Source organism: Bufo gargarizans, chromosome 5 (genome assembly GCF_014858855.1).
Source record: "Bufo gargarizans isolate SCDJY-AF-19 chromosome 5, ASM1485885v1, whole genome shotgun sequence".
Lineage (NCBI taxonomy): Eukaryota > Metazoa > Chordata > Amphibia > Anura > Bufonidae > Bufo > Bufo gargarizans.
The window spans coordinates 271,025,564-271,048,118 of NC_058084.1; positions in this window are offsets into that span (position 1 = coordinate 271,025,564).

Consider the following 22,555-nt stretch of genomic DNA (forward strand, 5'->3'; position numbering starts at 1 on the left):
CCTCAAGATATTCAAAACTGGTTTTACAAACATTGGTAACCTTTTAGGTGTTCCACAAGAATTAACAGAAAATATAGATGAAATTTCAGAATTTCACTTTTTGGCAGATTTTCCATTCTAATCATTTTCTCCAATAACAAAGCAAGGGTTGACAGTCAAACAAAACTCAATATTTAATGCCCTGATTCTATAGTTTACGGAAACACCCCATATGTGGTCATAAACTGCTGTACGGGCAGATGGCAGGGTGCAGAAGAAAAGGAACGCCATATGGTTTTTGAAGGGTAGATTACTCTGGGATAATTTTAAGTTGTCATGTCATATTTAAAGACCCCCTGATGCACCCCTAGAGTAGAAACTACAGGATAAGGTGGCAGTTTTGTTGGTACTATTTTAGGGTACAAATTATTTTTGGATTGCTCTATATTACACTTTTTGTGAGGCAAGGTAACAAAAAATAGCTGTTTTGGTACAGTTTTTATTTTTTGTTATTTACAATGTTCATCTGACAGATTAGATCATGTGCTATTTCTATAGAACAGGTTGTTACAGACACAACAGTACCAAATATTTTTGGGTTGCTTATTTCAGTTTTACATAATAAAGCAGTTTTAAAAAAAAAAATTATGTCTCCATATTCTGAAAGGCATATTGATTTTTATTTTTTGGGTGACTGTCTTATATAGGAGCTCATTTTTTTCAGTATGAGATGTCGGTTTGATTGATACTATTTTAGGGTGCATATGACCTTTTGATCGCTTAGTATTACACTTTTTGTGATGTAAAGTGATGGCTTTTATGACACACTTTTTTTTTTACGGTGTTCACTTGAGGGTTTAGGTCATGTAATATTTTTATACAGCAGGTACTTATGGATGTGGCAATACCTAATATGTATACTTTTATTTATTTAAGTTTTGCACAATTAGGCCTCTTTCACACGACCGTTTTTTTTTTCCGTTTTGCGGGCCGTTTTTTGCGGTCCGTATACGGTCCGTATACGGAACCATTCATTTCAATGGTTCCGCAAAAAAAACGGAATGTACTCCGTGTGCATTCCGTTTCCGTATTTCCGTTTTTCCGTTCCGTTTAAAGATAGAACATGTCCTATATTTGGCCGCAAATCACGTTCCGTGGCTCCATTAAAGTCTATGGGTCCGCAAAAAAACGGAATGCATACGGAAATGCATCCGTATGTCTTCCGTATCCGTTCCGTTTTTTGCGGAACCATCTATTGAAAATGTTATGCCCAGCCCAATTTTTAATATGAAATTACTGTATACTGTATTTGCCATACGGAAAAACGGAACGGAACAACGGAACGGAAACGGAACCACAACGGAAGCAAAAAACGGAACAACGGATCCGTGAAAAACGGACCGCAAAACACTGAAATGGACATACTGTCGTGTGAAAGAGGCCTAAGGCTGAGTTCACACGAGCGTGACAGATTAGGTCCGGATGCGTTCAGGGTGCGTTCAGTTAAACCCGCACCATTTTGCAAGCAAGTTCAGTCAGTTTTGTATGCGATTGCGTTTAGTTGTTCAGTTTTTTCCGCGCGGGTGCAATGCGTTTTGATGCATTTTTCATGCGCGTGATAAAAAACTGAAGGTTTACAAACAACATCTCTTAGCAACCATCAGTGAAAAACGGATTGCATCCGCACTTGCTTGCAGATGCAATGCGTTATTCACGCAGCCCCATTCACTTCTATGGAGCCAGGGCTGCGTGAAAAACGCAGAATATAGAACATGCTGCGATTTTAAAGCATTGCAGAAGTGATGTGTGAAAAAAAACGCTCATGTACACAGCCCCATTGAAATGAATGGGTCAGGATTCAGTGCGGGTGCAATACGTTCACCTACTGCATTGCACCTGCGCGGAAATCTCGCCCGTGTGAACGCAGCCTAACAGCATTTTTTTAACAAAAATAAATCATGTTTTAGTGTCCTCATATTCTGAGAGCCAAAGTTTTTTTTTATTTTTTAGAGGATTTTCCTAGGTAGGGTCTCATTTTTTGCATGATGAGATGACGGTTTGATTGGCATGATTTTAAAGGTGCGTATGACTTATTGATCGTTTGGTATAACACTTATTGTTATGTAAGGTGACAAAAAATGGCTTTTTTGACAACATTTTTATTTTATCTTTTTTACGGTGTTCATCTGAGAGGTTAGGTCATGTGGTATTTTTATAGAGCAGGTTATTATGGACACAGCAATACCTAATATGGCAACTTTAATTTTTATATTTAACACAATAAAAGCATTTTTTAACAACAAAAAATCATGTTTTAATGTTTTGACAGTCTGAGAGCCATATTTTTATTTTATTTTTTGAGCGATTGTCTTAGGTAAGGGCCCCTTTCTTGCAGGATGAGGTAATGGTTATATTAATACTTTTTTGGGGGGGCATACGCCTTTTTGATCGTTTGGTGTTGTACTTTTTGTTATGCAAGGTGACAAAAAAAATAGTTTTTTTGACACCGTTTTTATTTTTTTATGGAGTTTTTCCTGAGGGGTAGTTCATGTGATATTTTAATAGAGTAGGTTGTTACTGATGCGGTGATACCTAATATGTATACTTTTTAAATTTATTTAAGTTTTACACATTAACATCATTTTTTAAACAATAAAAAACATGTTTTAGTGTTTCCATATTCTGAGAGCCATATATTTTATTTTATGGGGTGATTGTCTTAAGTATGGTCTAATTTTTTTGCAGGATGAGATGATGATTTGATTCGTAAGATTTTGGTGTGTGTAGGACTTTTTGATCGCTTGGTTTTGCACTTTTTGTGATGTAAGGTGACAAATAATGGCTTTTTTGACACCGTTTTTATTTTTATTTTAGGGGGTTTGGTCTTAGGTCATGTGGTATTTTATAGAGCAGGTTTTTACAGACACGGCAATACTTAATATGTCAACTTTTTTTTTTTTTTTTACACATTTACCACAATAAAAGCATTTTAGAAAGAAAAAAAAAATCATGTTTTAGTGTCTCCACAGTCTGAGACCCATATATTTTTTTTTGGGGGGGCGATTGTCTTAGCTAGGGGCTCACTTTTTGCGGGATGAGGTGACAGTTAGATCGGTACTATTTTGGGGGGCATACGCCTTTTTGATCGTTTGGTGTTGCACTTTAAATGATGGAAAGGTAACAAAAAATAGCTTTTTTTCAGCACATTTTTTATTTTTTTACGGTGTTCATCTGAGGGTTTAGCTCATGTGATATTTTTATAGAGCCAGTCGATACGGATGTGGCAATACCTAATATGTCTACTTTTCTTTTTTTTTCCCTATTTTTTATTTTTTTTTAAATTTGCTTTATTTTGGGAAAAGGACACTTTTTTTCCCTTGAAACTTAAAAAAAAAAAAAATTTTACTTTCTTTTTTTTTAACTTCTTTTTTTCACTTTCTTTTTTTTTCCCATTCTGGGACTTCAACTTTTGGAGGTCTGATCCCCTTTACAAAGCATCACAATACTTCTGTATTGTAATGCATTGGCTGTAAGTCTATTAAACACAGTAATACACTTACCGCCTGCTTAGTGTGAGATCCAGGGGGCTGGATCTCACATGCTGTCACGGAAGGCAGCCACGATGCCTAAGGAAGGCATTGTGCTGCCTTCATTGCCATTGGGTCCCCATCACAGCAGCGCGGGGACCCGATGGCTACCCCGTACCCAGCAGGATCCCGCAAGTGCCACGGTCAGCGCTGACCAAGGCAGTGCGAGGATTAATACACCGGCATCGGCGCAGCTCCTACACCCATCCGATCAAGATGCCGTACATGTATGGCGCTGGTTCTTAAGTCATATCCACCAGCGCCGTACATGTCCTTAAAGGGTTTCTGTCATAAGGAATATAGTTATGTAGCTTACTTACATTAGCAATGTGCTAATGTCAGCAGTACATAACTGTATGACTTATATCTCCCTGCCTGCTGCTGTTCCGTCAAAATTTTTCAAATGTTTCAAAAAAAAATTGGGCAGATTTTCCATTTTAGTTAATTTTTCCTGTAACACAGCAACAGTTAACAGCAAAACATACCTCAATATTTATTAAATTGATTCTGAAGTTTACAGAAACACCCCATATGTGGTTATAAAGTGCTGTATGGAAACACAGAAGGGAAGGAACACCATATGATTTTTGGAGGGCAAATTTGACTAGAATAATTTTCAGGTGTCATGTTGCATTTGAGGATACCCTGTGGTATTCCTACAGTGGAAACCCACAAAAAGTGTCTCAATTTTGGAAACTATACTCCCAAAGGAATTTTTCAAGTGGAGTAGTGAGCACTTATGCTCAACAGGTAATTCATTGGCGCTTGGCCATGAAAATGAAAAATTACAGGAGAAAATACACCCCACAATTAGTTTTCCATTTTCTCCTGAATACAGCAGCACCCTATATGTGCTGTGGGAACTCACTCTGGTAGACAAGATTAGCGGACGCAGTAAAAAGGCAACAACAAGTTCTTTGGATCAAACAGTTCAGTGTTTTATTCACACTTTAGGAAATGACAAAACAAACAGTCATATTAAAATAAAAAGTCACCTTGCGGTGTTGGTGGTAATTCACACCCGAGGCATGTTTTAGACCTCAAGATGCCTTAGCAGCCATCAGCACCCCGCCATCGCAACGCATAGAACTGATTGGATCATATAGGAAGCCATCTCCCTTTGCAAACCTCTTAAATGTGTTAGTCTGCGTTGCCCGCATCATTGAAGGAGTCAATCTGCTGGAATCTTTGTCAGTAAAAGCAAGGCTCCTGCGCCTGCCTGATCAGAGCTCCATACATTTACTACACTGGGATTTAAGTCACGAGTTAAAATAGAAATGTATTCATCTCATCTAATGGACGTCATGACAGAATAAAAATCAAAATGACTGATTTGTTGCTTTTTTGGTCGCATCATCTGCCAAAAATATTGATAAAAAAAGTCCTACCCATCCCAAAAACACAAATCTTGCCGCAAAAATGGATCCCTCGCAAAATTCCATAGTCCGAAAGAAAACAGTCAGCAATCCGTGTTCCGATGGGGTGGTGCACGTGTTTTGACTTCTGCGTCTCCGAAACAAAGTGTGACGATAAGACCGGCACTCACTGGTAAGTTGCAATTTCTTTTGTCTTTATTTGTCACATAATAATACAATACTTGTATTATTATTATGTGACAAACAAAGACAAAAGAAATTGCAACTTACCAGTGAATGCCGGTCTTATCTTCTCACAAAATGCCATAGACATAAATATAAAAAAGCTATGGGGGTCAGAATATGGTGATAATATAAAAATAAAAAATAAATCTAAGTTTTTATTTTTTTATTATTTTTTATTTTTGCATTAGAACATGACAAAAACTATACAAATGGTATTGCCATATTGCTCATACTGAGCTGGAGAATGAAGATAACAGGTCAGATTTACTGCAAAGGAAACCAAACATAAAAGATAAAACTGTTGCGGCGTAGCATTTTTTTCCCCCCAATTCCACATCCACATGGAATTTTTTTCAGCTTTCCACAACATTGTATGCAATATTAAATGGTGCTATTCAAAAATACAACTTGTCATTTAAAAAACAAGATCCCATATGGCTAATCATACTCGACTAACTTGGTGCACCCTTTCAATTTTACATGGTCTTTCTCTCAGAGGTTTGGCCATATCATCCTAGGATCAGCCCACCTAGAATCCTAAAACAATATTATTAGCATATTTAATCAACACCTCTATAAACAGGAAGCACCTCCCACAGCGCATTGTGTTTTTTCTTGTCCTCTTTGCAGGCATAGTGTAATCTGCATCACCCACTACTAATTATATTTCTTTTTTTGTTTTGTGTTTAGGTTGCTAGTGGTTCCTATATTGCCTTAGGCCAGAGAGGTTTTCTTGTGGTATGGCTATGTTTGTGCCTCTAAGGCCTCTTTCACACAGCCGCGTGCGCCCCGTTGCCGTATTGCGGACCGCATTTGCGGATCCGCAATACACGGGTGCCGTTTTGTGGGCATTCCGCATCACGGATGTGGACCCATTCATTTCAATGGGTCCACAAATCCAGAGATGTGGAATGGTGTGGAACGGAAGGACAGAACGGAACCCTACGGAAGCACTACCGTATTTCCGTTCCGCATAAAGATAGAACATGTCCTATCTTTTTGCGGAACCGCCGGATCGCAGACCCATTCAAGTGAATGGGTCCTCGATCCGCTGCGGCTGCCCCACGGACTGTGCTCGTGCATTGCGGCCAGCATTTTGCGCCCGTGTGAAAGAGGCCTAAATACTGATAGGTATCTTGCTGTTTGAGAGAGAGCACATTTTTGGTAGGTATTTATACTACTAACCTTTGTATACCTGCTGATTAGTTGCAGGTCAGATTACTCGCTTCTATGTGGCACTATTGCTGTGGTTGAAATGCTTATGGCAGTCATATTTGCTTTTGTTGGCATGTGACATCACTTCTGGCCAGGAACATCATGTCTGATCGTTGCGTTGCAGCTTGGTAATAGGTGAAACAATATATGCGTGCTTCTCCATGGGGCTGAGATGTAAGTGCATCATATGAACGTGCCTATAAATAGGGGGCATGTAGAGGAGGTGTGTCTTCTCCCTGGCCCCTAACCTTGGCTGTGTTAATATAGCACAGGACTTTGCTGGAGCAGCAGCACCTCTAAGCCCTAAAGGTATAGTAGGCAGAAAGTTTTGCCATTAGATTGCTGCTATTATGACATCTAATATGTGGTTATTTTTTTTTCTAGCTGTCTAGCCAAGCCTCCAGTAAGACCGCTGGCAGGAGGATGCCGAAGTCTAAGTATTGTGTCTGCATGGTGTCAGCAACCTCTGCCTGAGGATTTAACTACAGAAGATATCTGTGATAGTTGCATGTAAGTCTTCTGAGCCTAAGGCCTCTTTTAGACGAGCGAGTTTTCTGCACCTGTGCAATGTGTGATGCGAGGGCATTGCGGCCATACTGAATTCGGACCCATTAATTTCAATGGGTCTGTGTACATACAGACGTGGACAAAATTGTTGGTACCCTTTGGTCAATGAAAGAAAAAGTCACAATGGTCACAGAAATAACTTTAATCTGACAAAAGTAATAATAAATTAAAATTCTATAAATGTTAACCAATGAAAGTCAGACATTGTTTTTCAACCATGCTTCAACAGAATTATGTAAAAAAATAAACTCATGAAACAGGCATGGACAAAAATGATGGTACCCCTAACTTAATATTTTGTTGCGCAACCTTTTGAGGCAATCACTGCAATCAAACGCTTCCTGTAACTGTCAATGAGACATCTGCACCTCTCAGCAGGTATTTTGGCCCACTCCTCATGAGCAAACTGCTCCAGTTGTGTCCGGTTTGAAGGGTGCCTTTTCCAGACTGCATGTTTCAGCTCCTTCCAAAGATGCTCAATAGGATTGAGGTCAGGGCTCATAGAAGGCCACTTTAGAATAGTCCAATTTTTTCCTCTTAGCCATTCTTGGGTGTTTTTAGCGGTGTGTTTTGGGTCATTGTCCTGTTGCAAGACCCATGACCTGCGACTGAGACCAAGCTTTCTGACACTGGCTAGTACATTTCTCTCTAGAATTCCTTGATAGTCTTGAGATTTCATTGTACCCTGCACAGATTCAAGACACCCTGTGCCAGACGCAGCAAAGCAGCCCCAGAACATAACAGAGCCTCCTCCATGTTTCACAGTAGGGACAGTGTTCTTTTCTTGATATGCTTCATTTTTTCGTCTGTGAACATACAGCTGATGTGCCTTGGCAAAAACTTCGATTTTTGTCTCATCTGTCCACAGGACATTCTCCCAGAAGCTTTGTGGCTTGTCAACATGTAGTTTGGCATATTCCAGTCTTGCTTTTTTATGATTCGTTTTCAACAATGGTGTCCTCCTTGGTCGTCTCCCATGTAGTCCACTTTGGCTCAAACAACGACGGATGGTGCGATCTGACACTGATGTTCCTTGAGCATGAAGTTCACCTTGAATCTCTTTAGAAGTCTTTCTAGGCTCTTTTGTTACCATTCGGATTATCCGTCTCTTAGATTTGTCATCAATTTTCCTCCTGCGGCCACGTCCAGGGAGGTTGGCTACAGTCCCATGGATCTTAAACTTATGAATAATATGTGCAACTGTACTCACAGGAACATCTAGTTGCTTGGAGATGGTCTTATAGCCTTTACCTTTAACATGCTTGTCTATAATTTTCTTTCTGATCTCTTGAGACAGCTCTTTCCTTTGCTTCCTCTGGTCCATGTCGAGTGTGGTACACACCATATCACCAAACAACACAGTGATTACCTGGAGCCATATATATAGGCCCAATGGCTGATTACAAGGTTGTAGACACCTGTGATGCTAATTAGTGGACACACCTTGAATTAACATGTCCCTTTGGTCACATTATGTTCTGTGTTTTCTAGGGGTACCATCATTTTTGTCCATGCCTGTTTCATGAGTTTATTTTTTTACATAATTCTGTTGAAGCATGGTTGAAAAACAATGTCTGACTTTCATTGGTTAACATTTATAGAATTTTAATTTATTATTACTTTTGTCAGATTAAAGTTATTTCTGTGACCATTGTGACTTTTTCTTTCATTGACCAAAGGGTACCAACAATTTTGTCCACGTCTGTAAGTAGTGTTGAGCGAACTTGTGTTTTAAGTTCGGCGTCTAAAGTTCGGGTTTGGGTTATCGAAGAATCGCGTTATGGATTCCGCTACCACGGACCATAACTTGGTCCCGAACTTTAGACGCAACACAAGTTCGCTCAACACTATACATGGGCATTGTCTTTCACGCATCACTTGTGCATTGCGTGAAAATCACAGCATGTTCTACTGTATATTCAGTGTTTTTCACGCAACGCTAGACCATAGAAGTGAATTGGGCTGCGTGAAAAACGCATCGCATCCGCAAGAAGCACTGGATGCTAAGAGCTTTTCACTGATGGTTGCTAAGAGATGTTGTTTGTAAACATTCAGTTTTCTATTACTCGCTTGAAAAAACGCATCAATGGCATTTCACCCGCGTGATAAAAACTGAACGCAATCGCAACTGAACTTGCTTGCGAAATGCTGCGAGTTTTCCTGAATGCACCCTGAACGCATCCGGATCTAATCTGTATTGTTTGTGTGCAAGAGGCCTAAGGCTTTATTCACGTCAGTTATTTGGTCAGTGATTTCCATCAGTGATTGGGAGCCCAAACCAGGTGCGACTCTAAACACAGAACAGATGCAGATCTTTCCCTCATACTTTGTCTGTGGAGGCTCTAGTCCTGGTTTTGGCTCACAATCACTGATTGTGATGGCCTGTCTTTGGAGGTGGCAGGATTGAAGGCGTCGGTCCTCCAGCAACAGCAGCAATTACAACAGACCGCAAGCAATTACAACAGACTGGTAACCAGGTTGTTGCGGAACCCAAGGTCCCTCTCCCTGACAGATTTTCTGGGGGAAGGGACAAGTTTTTGACTTTTCGTGAGGCCTGTAAACTATACTTTAAACTGCGTCCTTACTCCTCTGGTAATGAAGAACAGCGGGTGGGTGTTGTTATTTCCCTGCTGCAGGGGGACCCGCAGTCCTGGGCGTTCTCTTTACCTACTGATTCCCAGGCTCTTCGGTCAGTGGATGAGTTTTTCGGGGCCTTGGGTCTCATATATGACGACCCTGACCGAGTCGCACTGGCTGAATCAAAATTACGGAGACTCCTACAAGGAGAGCGGCCGGTAGAGGAGTATTGCTCGGACTTCCGTAGGTGGGCTACGGATACCCAATGGAACGACCCGGCTCTCAGGAGTCAGTTCTGCTCTGGGTTATCCGAAAGGGTTAAGGATGCGCTTGCATTGTATGAGACCCCCTTTTCCCTTGATGCAGTTATGTCCCTTTCTATCCGTATAGATAGACGCCTTAGGGACAGGTTGAAAAAACCGGAGCCATTGGTAACCCCTCCCAAGCAGCAGTTAGTCTGTACGGACTTGGACGAGCCTAGGCAGCTAGGAGGAACTACTCGTCAGGTCCGTCCTCCGCAGGTTCGCCGTAGGCGTGGGGGTTGTTTTTTTTTGTGGGGAGAGGGGTCATTTCATTAATGTCTGTCCTTCTTTCCTCAGAAACAAAAAAACGTCGGAAAACTACTAACCCCAGGCTGTGTGGAGGATGTCAGCCGGGGGGTATACGTTTCCTCCATACGTACATCGCAATTTGTGTTGCCAGCGGTTATTGTTTTTGGTGATAAGACAGAGACTATTTCTTTCTTTCTAGACAGTGGAGCAGGGGTAAATTTGATAGATGCCCATTTTGCCCGCACTATGGGTTTGTCTCTCTGTACACTACGGAGACCTATTCCCATATTTGCTATTGATTCTGCTCCTCTGTCTCAGAGAAATCTCACCCACATGGTTTATAATTTACACCTTCGGGTAGGGGATCACCATAACGAGATGCTCTCATGTTTTGTTCTGGAGGGGCTTCCCGCTCCGGTTGTGCTGGGTCTTCCCTGGTTGGTAGCGCACAATCCAGTGGTGGATTGGCAGGCCAGGGAGATATTGGAGTGGAGTGAGCCGTGCAGAGAAAATTGCTTAAATAGCAATTGCTTAGTCGCCTCCATAGCTACCCTACCTACATTTGTTTCGGACTTTGAGGACGTTTTTTCTGAAAAGGGTTGTCAGAAGTTACCACCTCATCGTCCTTATGATTGCCCGGTTAACCTTATTCCCGGCGCAAAATTACCCAAGACCAGGTTATATAATCTTTCAGGTCCAGAGAGACAAGCCATGAAGGATTATATCTCCGAGAGTTTGGCTAAGGGACACATCAGACCCTCTTCTTCACCCGTGGCTGCAGGGTTTTTCTTCGTTAAAAAGAAAGATGGGGGCCTGCGTCCTTGCCTAGATTTTCGTGAATTAAATCGGATAACCATCCGAGACCCATACCCTCTTCCTCTCATTCCTGACCTGTTTAACCAGGTTGCGGGTGCTAGGTGGTTCTCCAAACTCGATCTTAGGGGGGCCTACAATCTGAAGATTATTTATATTAAAGAGGGGGATGAGTGGAAAACAGCTTTTAACACCCCTGAGGGGCATTATGAAAATCTAGTTATGCCTTTCGGCCTGACCAATGCTCCTGCCGTCTTTCAACATTTCGTTAATGAAATTTTTAGTCATCTAATTGGCAGGTTTGTGGTAATATACCTAGATGATATCTTAATTTATTAGTCTGATCGGAGAACACATGAGGAGCATGTCAGACAAGTACTACAGGTCCTACGGACGAATGAATTATATGCTAAAATTGAAAAATGTGTTTTTGCCGTTCAGGAGATACAATTCCTAGGTTATTATTTATCTGCGTCAGGTTTCCGTATGGATCCTAGGAAGGTCCAGGCAATTTTGGATTGGGATCTTCCTGAGAACCTCAAAGCACTACAACGGTTCTTGGGCTTCGCGAATTTCTATAGGAAATTCATTAAAAATTATTCGGTGATCGTAAAACCCCTTACTGACATGACTAGGAAGGGGTCTGATTTTTCTAAATGGTCTGACGCCGCTAAAGTTGCTTTTTCCTCTCTAAAAGAGAGGTTTACCTCAGCACCTGTACTAGTCCAACCTGATGTCTCTCAGCCTTTTATTGTTGAAGTCGATGCATCAGAGGTGGGAGTGGGGGCTGTACTGTCTCAGGGTCCGTCTCCTGGCAAATGGCGTCCTTGTGCTTTCTTTTCTAAAAAACTATCTGCAGCAGAACAGAACTACGATATTGGCAATAGGGAACTGTTAGCTATTAAACTTGCATTTGAGGAGTGGCGTCACTTTTTAGAGGGGGCAGTCCACCCCGTCACTGTGTTTACGGACCACAAAAATCTGCTGTACCTCGAATCAGCTAAGCGTCTCACCCCTAGACAGGCTAGGTGGTCGCTATTTTTTACCAGGTTTAACTTTGTGATTACCTATCGTCCTGGGGTAAAGAATACCAAGGCTGATGCACTATCTCGTTGTTTCCCTGGAGGGGGTAATGTGAGTGATCCGGTACCCATTCTACAAAGAGGAGTGGTTGTCTCTGCGGTACACTCTGTTTTGGAGGGGAAGGTGTTAGAGGCCCAGGGGGACGCCCCGGTCTCTTGCCCCTCAGAGAAATTGTTTGTACCGTTGAACCTACGTCTCGAATTATTAAAGGAACATCATAATTCGGCACTTGCTGGGCACCCGGGTAGTAAAGCAACCTTAGAGCTATTGTCTCGTCGTTTTTGGTGGCCAAGGTTGCGTCAGGATGTATTTGATTTTGTGTCTTCTTGTTCTACCTGTGCGCGCGCAAAAGTTTCACATACACGTCCTGCAGGGTCTCTATTACCACTCGTCATTCCCAATAGACCATGGACACATCTGTCTATGGATTTTATCACTGACTTACCTTTTGTCTGCGGGTAAAACAGTGATTTTGGTAGTAGTGGACAGGTTTAGCAAAATGGCACACTTTATTGCGTTACCCGCACTACCTAATGCTAAAACTCTTGCTCAGGTATTCGTCAGTGAGATCGTGAAGCTTCACGGGGTCCCCTCCGATGTTGTTTCGGATCGGGGAACCCAGTTTATTTCTAAATTTTGGAAAGCTTTTTGTTCCCGTTTGGAGGTTCACTTGTCCTTTTCCTCAGCTTTCCATCCTTAGTCGAATGGACAGACTGAGCGTACCAACCAAAACCTGGAGACATATCTAAGATGTTTTGTGTCTGAAAACCAAGAGTTGTGGTCGTCATATTTACCGTTAGCTGAGTTTGCCATAAATAATCGCCGTCAGGAATCCACTGGCAAGTCACCATTTCTTGGTGCATATGGTTTTCATCCCCAATTTTGTACTTTCAAAGAGGGGGGGTCTTCTGGGGTTCCCGAAGAGGAACGGTTTTCGTCATCTCTTTTATCAGTATGGCAGAAGGTGCAAGCTAACTTGAAAAATATGGGAGGTAAATACAAATGCATGGCTGATAAGAGACGGTCGCCAGGTCCGGACCTAGGAGTGAATGACTATGTGTGGTTGTCTACTAGGAATATCAAGTTGAAGGTTCCCTCTTGGAAACTGGGTCCTAGGTTTATTGGTCCTTACAAGATTGCAGCCATCATCAACCCCGTGGCTTTTCGCCTGGAGTTACCTCAGACTTTTAAAATCCATAATGTCTTTCATAAGTCGTTACTCAAAAAATATGTTCCACCTCTAGAACCGTCACCGCTGCCACCCCCTCCTGTTGTCGTGGATGGTAGTTTGGAATTTCAGATATTATAGGTTACGGTCCCGAGGAAAGAATGTGGGTTCCTGCGTCTGAGGTAAACGCCGACAGGCTAGTTCAGATTTTTCATGCCTCTCATCCTGAGAGACCTGGTCCTGAGTGTCCGGAGGCCCCTCGTAGAGAGGGGGGTACTGTTACGAGGGTGTCAAGAGCCACGCCTGACTCCGTTGTACCCGGGGTCAGGAGGTCGCAGCGGTTGGCTGCACGCTCTGTCAGATAGGGAAGTTTCCTTATTGTAGCTTTCTGGGTTTGCTTTACAAACCCTTTTGGCTCACTCAGGGATCCGTAGCTCCTTCTCTCAGCTGTTCCTTGTCCAGCACTCCCAATCCTCCTTATATTCCCCTCTCACACTTCTCTGGTTGCCAGATATAGAGCTTCCTGCCTGGACATCTATTCTGACCCACTGGAGCTGTGTTGCTGAGTTCTCTGAGTGTTGCCTTAGAACGCTACCCTCCGGATCCCTGTTGGACCTTTGTGGACAATTGTTGCCGTCCACCTGGGTGTTTGTGTTTGTCTGTGTTTGTCTGTCCTCTCCCTGGTGTTTCCCTCTTAGTGCAGTGGTGAGGACTAGCGATCCCACCGGCCCGTTCATTATCTAGGGCTCATTTCAGGGAAAGCCAGGGTTTAGGCACGTGATCGCCGCACGGGTGAGGAACCCGTCTAGGGGCGTCAGGGCAGTCAGGTGCCAGCTGCAAGGTGAGTTAGGGGTCACCACCTTTCCCTCTCCCTTGGGCAGGGCTTTCCCTGTTTTCCTCCCTGTGCGTGTTGCCGGTCATTACACCACCTCCTCATCCTCCAGAACTGTTCTCTGGCTGGACAATTGTGTACAGGGTGTATGTTGGTGCAGGAACCCACCCACCCTTCGGAGCCACTTGTGAATGAATGACCTGAAACCCTTGTAAATGATCCCTCCTCCTCCTCCTGTGCCACATCCTCTTCCATCATAAAGCCGAAATAGAAGTGGGATAGTGACGCTGTAGTGAGAACGGTGTCATCTGCACTGGCTATGTTGGTGGAGTACTCGAAACAGTGCAACAAGGCACACAGGTCTTGCATGGATGGACACTCATTGGTGGTGAAGTGGTGCTGTTCCGCAGAGCTACTCACCCGTGCGTGCTTCAGCTGAAACTCCACTATCGCCTGCTGCTGCTCGCACAGTCTGGCCAGCATGTGCAAGGTGGAGTTCCACCTTCTGGGCACGTCGCATATGAGGCGGTGATCGGGAAGGCAGGAGCAGCAGCAGGCTGAGAACGACGAAAGCGCGCACTGACGGCCTGCACTTTCTGCAGCAGCTCTGACATATTGGGGTAATTTTTTAGGAATTTCTGCACCACCAAATTCAGCACATGCGCCAGGCAAGGGATGTGCGTCAAACCGGCAAGACCCAGAGCTGCTACGAGATTTCGCTTATCGCACACCACCAGGCCGGGCTTGAGGCTCACTGGCACCAACCACTCATTGGTCTGTTGTTCCATGCCCATCCACAGCTCCTGCGCTGTGTGGGGTTTGTCCCCCAAACAGATACGTTTTAAAACTGCCTGCTGTCGTTTACCCCTGGCTGTGCTGAAGTTGGTGGTGAAGGTGTTACGTTGACCGGATGAGGAGGTGTTAGAGGATGAGGAAGTGGAGTAGGAGGAGAAGCAACAGGAGGCAAAGAGAAACGCCCTGCAATCCTCTGTGGTGGAAGGACATGCGCCAAACTGCTATCCGCCTCGGGCCCAACCGCCACTGCATTTACCCAGCGTGCTGTTGGGGAGATATAACGTTTCTGACCGTGCTTACTGGTCCACATATCAGTTGTTAGGTGGACCTTGCTACAGATGGCGTTGCTGATTTTGTCCTCCACTTGGTTGCGCAAGAAAGGGATGGCTCACCTGGAAAAGTAGTGGCGGCACAACGTACTGTGGGACAGCCATCGCCATAAGGCTTTTAAAACTCTCCGTCTCCACCAGACGGAATGACAGTATTTCAAAGGCCAGTAATTTAGAAATGTTGGCATTCAGGGCCTGGGATCGCGGGTGGGTAGGTGGGTACTTCGTCTTTCACTCCAGTGTTTGGGAGATAGACAGCTGATGCTTCCATGGGACATTGTGGAGATGCTTAGTGACCGAGGTGGTAGCATTGCTGGCACATCCTCTGTTTGCGGGGTGGCAGGTGCCACTGTGACTCCAGAGGTGGATGAAAAGGCCGAGACTGCAGAAGAAGAGGAAACAGGAGGCGCCAGAGACCTTTCTTGGTTTTTGAGGTCTCTACTCCACTGCAGCTTGTGCTTTGCACTTAGATGCCTGGTCATGCAGGTTGTGCTCAGGTTTAGAACGTTTGTCTCGCTTCAGGCTCTGATTGCACAACGTGCTAACCACTCGTGTCTTGTCGTCAGCACAATGTCTGAAGAACTGCCACGCCAGGGAACTCCTTGGAGCTGGCTTTGGTGTGCTCGGTCCCTTGGTGCGGTGGGCAGTAGCAGGCGTACTGTCTAGGGGACGACTGCTTCGCTTTTGCACCGTGCTCCCTCTTTTGCTGTGCTGGTCGCTCTATACAACCACCGCCTCTTCCTCCGAACTACACAGGTCACTCGCATGTCCTTGATTCCATGTGGGGTCGAGGACCTCCATCATCCACATCATCTTCCACCCAGTCTTCACCCCTGCCCTCCTTGTCGGTCTGCACACTGCAGAAAGCCACAGCAGTTGGCACCTATGTTTCATCATCATCCGAGATCATCATCCGTGCAGCAGTGGTCCTCCCATGTACTCATCTTGAAACATAAGTGGTTGGGCATCTCTTCCACTTCTGGGGCAGGGCTATGTGGATGGCCCTGGGAAACCCTGCTAGCAGAGTCATAAAAAAGCAGAAGAGACTGCTGCATGACTTGGGGCTCAGACTGCTTGGCTGATTTGCAAGGGGGTGAGGTGAAAGACTGATGGCCATGGGCTGCAGGTGCCAACTCTGTCTCCCACCCAGTCTCCTGCTGAAAGATCAATGTGAATGAACTGGAGGCACTGTCAGCCACCCAATCTACATTCGTAGAGCGGCATTCAGGCCTACCAAATAACTCTGAAGGTTCTGTCACCTACTCGTACCCGAGGAAGGTGTTTCACTTGTGCATGCAGCTGGCACAGATCGACCACATCCTCTTTCTGCAACAGGAGCTCCACCAACACCAGCAGCACCACGACCAGAGCCACGTCCCTTATTTGACTCTCCTCATTCTTTGCGTTCACCCACCAAACTAACAGATGGTTTATGTAAGGCGACAATGTAACCCCCAATAGTCAACAATTAAGTTCACTGACAGTAAGGCTGTGCCGGTGTCATAAATAGAAAAAAATTATTGCGGTCACACAATAGTGTGACAGGCGAATTTAATACAATTACTTCACGGTCACAAAAAATGTGAATTTGTTAACCAACAATGTAACAGCAGTATTTAACGGTTGTATTGGACTGTCGGAAATGCAGCGCAGGCCGCAAATGTACAATCTACCACAAAATGGGTGTTTTTTCAAACCAAAATATAACAGCAGTATTTAACGGTTGTATTGGACTGTCAGAAATGCAGGGCAGACCACAAATGTACAATCTAGCACAAAAGGTGTTTTTTTTCAAACAAAAATATAAAAGGCTATAACAGGTTATAATTTGTAGTATACAAGCAGAAAAGAATTGTTCCACCACCAGGAGCAAAACTGTAACAATGCAGTTACATGACAAGAATCTGCATACTAAATTGTTGCAAGTCTCACGTTTGAAGCTGTAGTGGATTGTGAGATATGAAACCTGAAAGTCAAAAGTTCAAAACATTGATACCCTTTTGCTCATTGTGTGTGTGTGTATGTATGTATATATATATATATATATATTTATATATATATTTATTAGTGGGGTTTCGCTCTGGTAGAGGCAACAAGTTTTTTGAATCAAACAAGTGTTTTATTCACACTTTAGGCAAGTGACAAAACAAGCAGTCATAAACAACACACAGAGACATCGCTTCTGAGCCCAACTGCCTATTTACGGACAGCCAGGTGCTGCCAAAACCCGGACCGGCACTTAAAATCTGGTCCGGTATTTGACCTCGCCTGGCTGTAAATCATCCCAGCAGCACATGCTGGGAGGAAAATACCTGTTTTCCCAGACAACTCTCACCGTGTCACTGTGTCACTGTGTTTGTGTGTGTGTGTGTGTGTGTGTGTGTATATATCAGGTGTGAACAGCACAGCAGTATTCTATGGTGGCGGGTGCCAGCGGCTGATAAAGCGATCCAGGCTTCCAAATAACTATAATCCAAGGAAATCCATGGCACTTCCTTAACCGCCTCCGGACCGCCTAACGCAGATGTGCGGTCCGGAGGCGGCAGCGCTGCGCACAACGACGCATATACGCGTCATCTCGCGGCATCTGCGCAGTTCGGGCCGGCATTTCGTCAGGGACCATTTCGTCATCAGCTTGCCAGCCAATGATCGCGGCTGGCAAGCTGATGATTTTCAAAAAAAACAATCACAGCGCCAGATAACAGATCATATTTGTAAATATGATCTGTTATATGGCTGCCTGCTCCTCTGCTGGTTCTTTTAGTCGGTTGGATCTAGCAGAGGAGCAGGCTTCACAGTGAGTACACCAAACACTACACTTTAGCCCCAGATCACCCCCCTGAACCCCAATTAACCCTTTGATCACCCCTTTGTCACTCACTAGTGAAAGGAAAAAAGTGATCAGTGTAAACTGTCACTTTTTTTTTTCCACTGGTATTGACCGTTAGGTTTTAGGTATAGTTTAGGCCCCTTGGTTAGGTAGTTATTGATCAGTTAGCGCCCAGCCCACCGCACTGCAGTCCGTTATTCGCTGATTAGCGTATCGCTAATCAGCATTTGTACTTTTATAGTATCTGGAAGTGATCAAAACTGATCACGGTCAGATCTATAATAGTACTAGTGTCACTTTAGTTCGCCCTCCACCCAAAACGCAGTGTTTGCCCGATCAGGCCTGATCGGTCGCCCACACGTGCGTTCACCCACGCCCGCCCCACCACAGTGAGAAAAATTTTTTTTTTTTTGATCACTGCACAATCACTTTACACGCACTGCGGCGATAAAAAAATCAGTTTTGATATTTTTTATCAACCGCAGCGGCCTCCGGTACTTCGCTAGCCTCCCCTTTGTAAGACAGGCTTGCTTTTTTTTCTTGGGTAGTCTCAGGGAATACCCCTAAATTTAGTTGCCCAAAATGTCAAACAGGGGGTATTCCTCTGAAGAGGCCTACAGGCTTCTGACCCAGTCGGATGAGGAGTGGGAACCCTCATCTGATGAATCCAGTGGGTCAGAATACGAACCTGTAGAAAGCAGTGGCTCTCTGACCCAAAGTTCAGACGAGGAGGCTGAGGTCCCTGATACCACCAGGTGTACCCGGCCCCGTGTCGCTAGACCACAGGTTGCGCAGGATCCGCTTCAAGAGCAGCAGAGTGGGGCTGGTGCTGTCGGATTACGCGGTGAGGCATACACCAGCAGCCAAGCCCTCCCTGGACCTAGTACCAGCACTGCCGTACAACCTGGTGAAGTAGCGAGCACCAGAAGGGCAGTTGAAGCTGGTACGGTGGCACGTGCAGTAGTGACCCCGTCGCAGCCACCGCAAAGACGTGCCCGTAGAGCCCCTAGAATCCCAGAGGTGCTGGCAAACCCTGATTGGCAGTCCCCAACTTCAGCCGCACCTGTAGTTTTCCCTTTCACTGCCCAGTCTGGAGTTCGGGTTGAGACAGCTCAGATCGGTTCGGCCCTGGGATTTTTTGAGCTGTTCTTGACTGCGGAGCTCTTAGACATAGTTGTGGCCGAAACAAACAGGTATGCCACACAATTTATCACCGCTAACCCGGGAAGCTTTTATGCCCAGCCTTTCCGGTGGAAACCAGTCCAAGTTTCCGAAATTAAAACTTTTCTGGGCCTCCTCCTCAACATGGGCCTGACAAAAAAGCATGAATTGCGGTCATATTGGTCCACGAACCCGATTCATCACATGCCCATGTTCTCTGCTGCTATGTCCAGGGCACGTTTTGAGGCCATCCTGCGTTTCCTGCACTTTAGTGACAACACCGCCTCCCGTCCCAGAGGCCACCCTGCTTTTGACCGGCTCCACAAAATTCGGCCCCTCATAGACCATTTCAACCAGAAATTTGCAGATTTGTATACCCCAGAGCAAAACATCTGCGTAGACGAGTCCCTGATACATTTTACCGGGCGCCTTGGCTTCAAACAATACATCCCAAGCAAGCGCTCCCGGTATGGGGTCAAATTGTATAAGCTCTGTGAAAGGGCCACAGGCTATACCCACAAATTTCGGATCTATGAGGGAAAAGATCAGACCCTGGAGCCGGTCGGTTGCCCTGACTACCTGGGGAGCAGTGGGAAGACAGTTTGGGACTTGGTGTCAGCCTTATTCGGCAAGGGGTACCATCTTTATGTGGACAATTTTTACACAAGTGTGGCCCTCTTTAGGCATTTGTTTCTAGAACGGATTGGCGCCTGTGGTACCGCGCGAACTAGTCGCGCGGGCTTCCCCCAACGGCTCGTTACCACCCGTCTTGCAAGGGGGCAGAGGGCCGCACTGTGTAACGAAGAACTGCTCGCGGTGAAATGGAGAGACAAGCGTGACGTTTACATGCTCTCCTCCATTCACGCAGACACGACAATACAAATTGAGCGAGCAACCCGTGTCATTGAAAAGCCCCTCTCAGTCCACGACTATAACCTTCACATGGGAGGGGTGGACTTCAATGACCAGATGTTGTCTCCGTATTTAGTTTCCCGCAGAACCAGACGCTGGTATAAGAAGGTGTCTGTATATTTAATTCAATTGGCTCTGTATAATAGTTTTGTTCTCTACAGTAAGGCTGGGAGAACTGGATCCTTCCTCAAATTTCAGGAAGAGATCGAGAACCTCCTGTACCCAGGAGGTTCCATGGCCCCATCCACGAGTGTAGTTAGCCGTCTACACGAGCGACATTTCCCCAATGTCGTTCCTGGTACCTCAACCCAACCGTCACCCCGAAAAAGATGTCGTGTCTGTAGCAGGAGTGGAATAAGGCGTGACACCCGCTATTTCTGTCCTGACCACCCTGCCCTATGCTTTGGAGAGTTTCCGGAAGTACCACTCACAGGTACACTATTAGCATAGGGATCATCTCACCAGGACAGGCACACAGGGCTATTAGGGCCCATTCACTCACACAGCTGCTGCAAACGTCTCCTTTCACATGGGACAAAGTGCATAACGCACTTCGCCACATCTTTGGGCGATTTGCGCTTTTCACATTGACCCATGGGGAAGGAGAGGTTTGTTCTATAAAGGTGTAAAAAAAAAAAAAAAAAAAAAAAAAAAAACAGTAAGCAAAAAGGTTAATGTTCAGTTAAAAAAGTTAAAGTTTATATGTTCTGTTGCAAAGTTAATAAAATTATTGCGTTGCGGCCTGGTTTTTTCTTTTTTTACCTTCCAGGTGGACCAACCGATCGATTAGCTGCAGCACTGATGTGCATTCTGACAGAAGCATTGCGCTGCTGTCAGATTACACGCAAGTCGGTGTATGCGGCGCTGCAAGACGAGATTTTCTCCTCTGCAGTAACAGATACGTTTGCTGAGGCATACGAGCTGAGGAGGAGACGGCGTTCCTATGCTTTGGCAAACACTTTGTATATATATAAAAAAAAATAATCCCGGCAATGATTTATTCATCCACATCGATTGATGCGAATGGAGAAATCTGGTTTGCCAGGGCATACGAGCTAAGTGGGTATGGATGTAGGGCGGAGCTCCTATGTCCTGGCAGACGCCTTTCCCCTCCATTTTTTTTTTTTGGGCAGAGATTTTTTCATCCACATTGATCGATGCGAATGAAGAAATCTGTGCCGTTCATTTTTTTCTTTCAGCCCAGAGGCTGAACGGAAAAAAAAATCTCATTACCTGTATGCTCAATATAAGGAGAATAGCAGAAACTCCTAATGCTGGCCATACATGTAATGATTGCGAAGACCCTCAAATGCCAGGGCAGTACAAACACCCCACAACTGACCACATTTTGGAAAGAAGACACCCCAAGGTATTTGCTGAGGGGCATATTGAGTCTATGAAAGATTTAAATTTTTGTCCTAAGTTAGCGGAAAGTGAGACTTTGTGAGAAAAAACAAAAAAAATCAATTTCCGCTAACTTATGCGAAAAAATTCTATGAACTTGCCAGGCCCCTCATTGGATACCTTGGGGTGTCTTCTTTCCAAAGTGGGGTCACATGTGGGGTATTTATACTGCCCTGGCTTTTTAGGGGCCCTAAAGCGTGAGAAGAAGTCTGGGATCCAAATGTCTAAAAATGCCCTCCTAAAAGGAATTTGGGCACCTTTGCGCATCTAGGCTGCAAAAGTGTCACACATCTGGTATCGCCGTACTCAGGAGAAGTTGGGGAATGTGTTTTGGGGTGTCATTTTACATATACCCATGCTGGGTGAGATAAATATCCTGGCAAAAGACAACTTTTCCAAATTTTTTTATACAAAGTTGGCATTTGATCAAGATGTTTATCTCACCCAGCATGGGTATATGTAAAATGACACCCCAAAACACATTCCCCAACTTCTCCTGAGTACGGCGATACCAGATGTGTGACACTTTTATGATGCCAAGGTGGACAAAGGGGCACCTTTCGGATTTCACCGGTCATTTTTTACACATTTTGATTGCAAAGTTCTTCTCACACATTTGGGCCCCTAAATTGCCAGGGCAGTATAACTACCCCACAAGTGACCCCATTTTGGAAAGAAGACACCCCAAGGTATTCCGTGAGGGGCATGGCGAGTTCCTAGAGTTTTTTTTTTTTTGTCGCAAGTTAGTGGAATATGAGACTTTGTAAGGAAAAAAGAAAAAAAAATCATCATTTTCCGCTAACTTGTGACAAAAAAAAAAAAATTCTAGGAACTCGCAGTGCCCCTCACGGAATACCTTGGGGTGTCTTCTTTCCAAAATGGGGTCACTTGTGGGGTAGTTATACTGCCCTGGCAATTTAGGGGCCCAAATGTGTGAGAAGAACTTTGCAATCAAAATGTGTAAAAAATGACCGGTGAAATCCGAAAGGTGCCCCTTTGTCCACCTTGGCATCATAAAAGTGTCACACATCTGGTATCGCCGTACTCAGGAGAAGTTGGGGAATGTGTTTTGGGGTGTCATTTTACATATACCCATGCTGGGTGAGATAAATATCCTGGCAAAAGACAACTTTTCCAAATTTTTTTATACA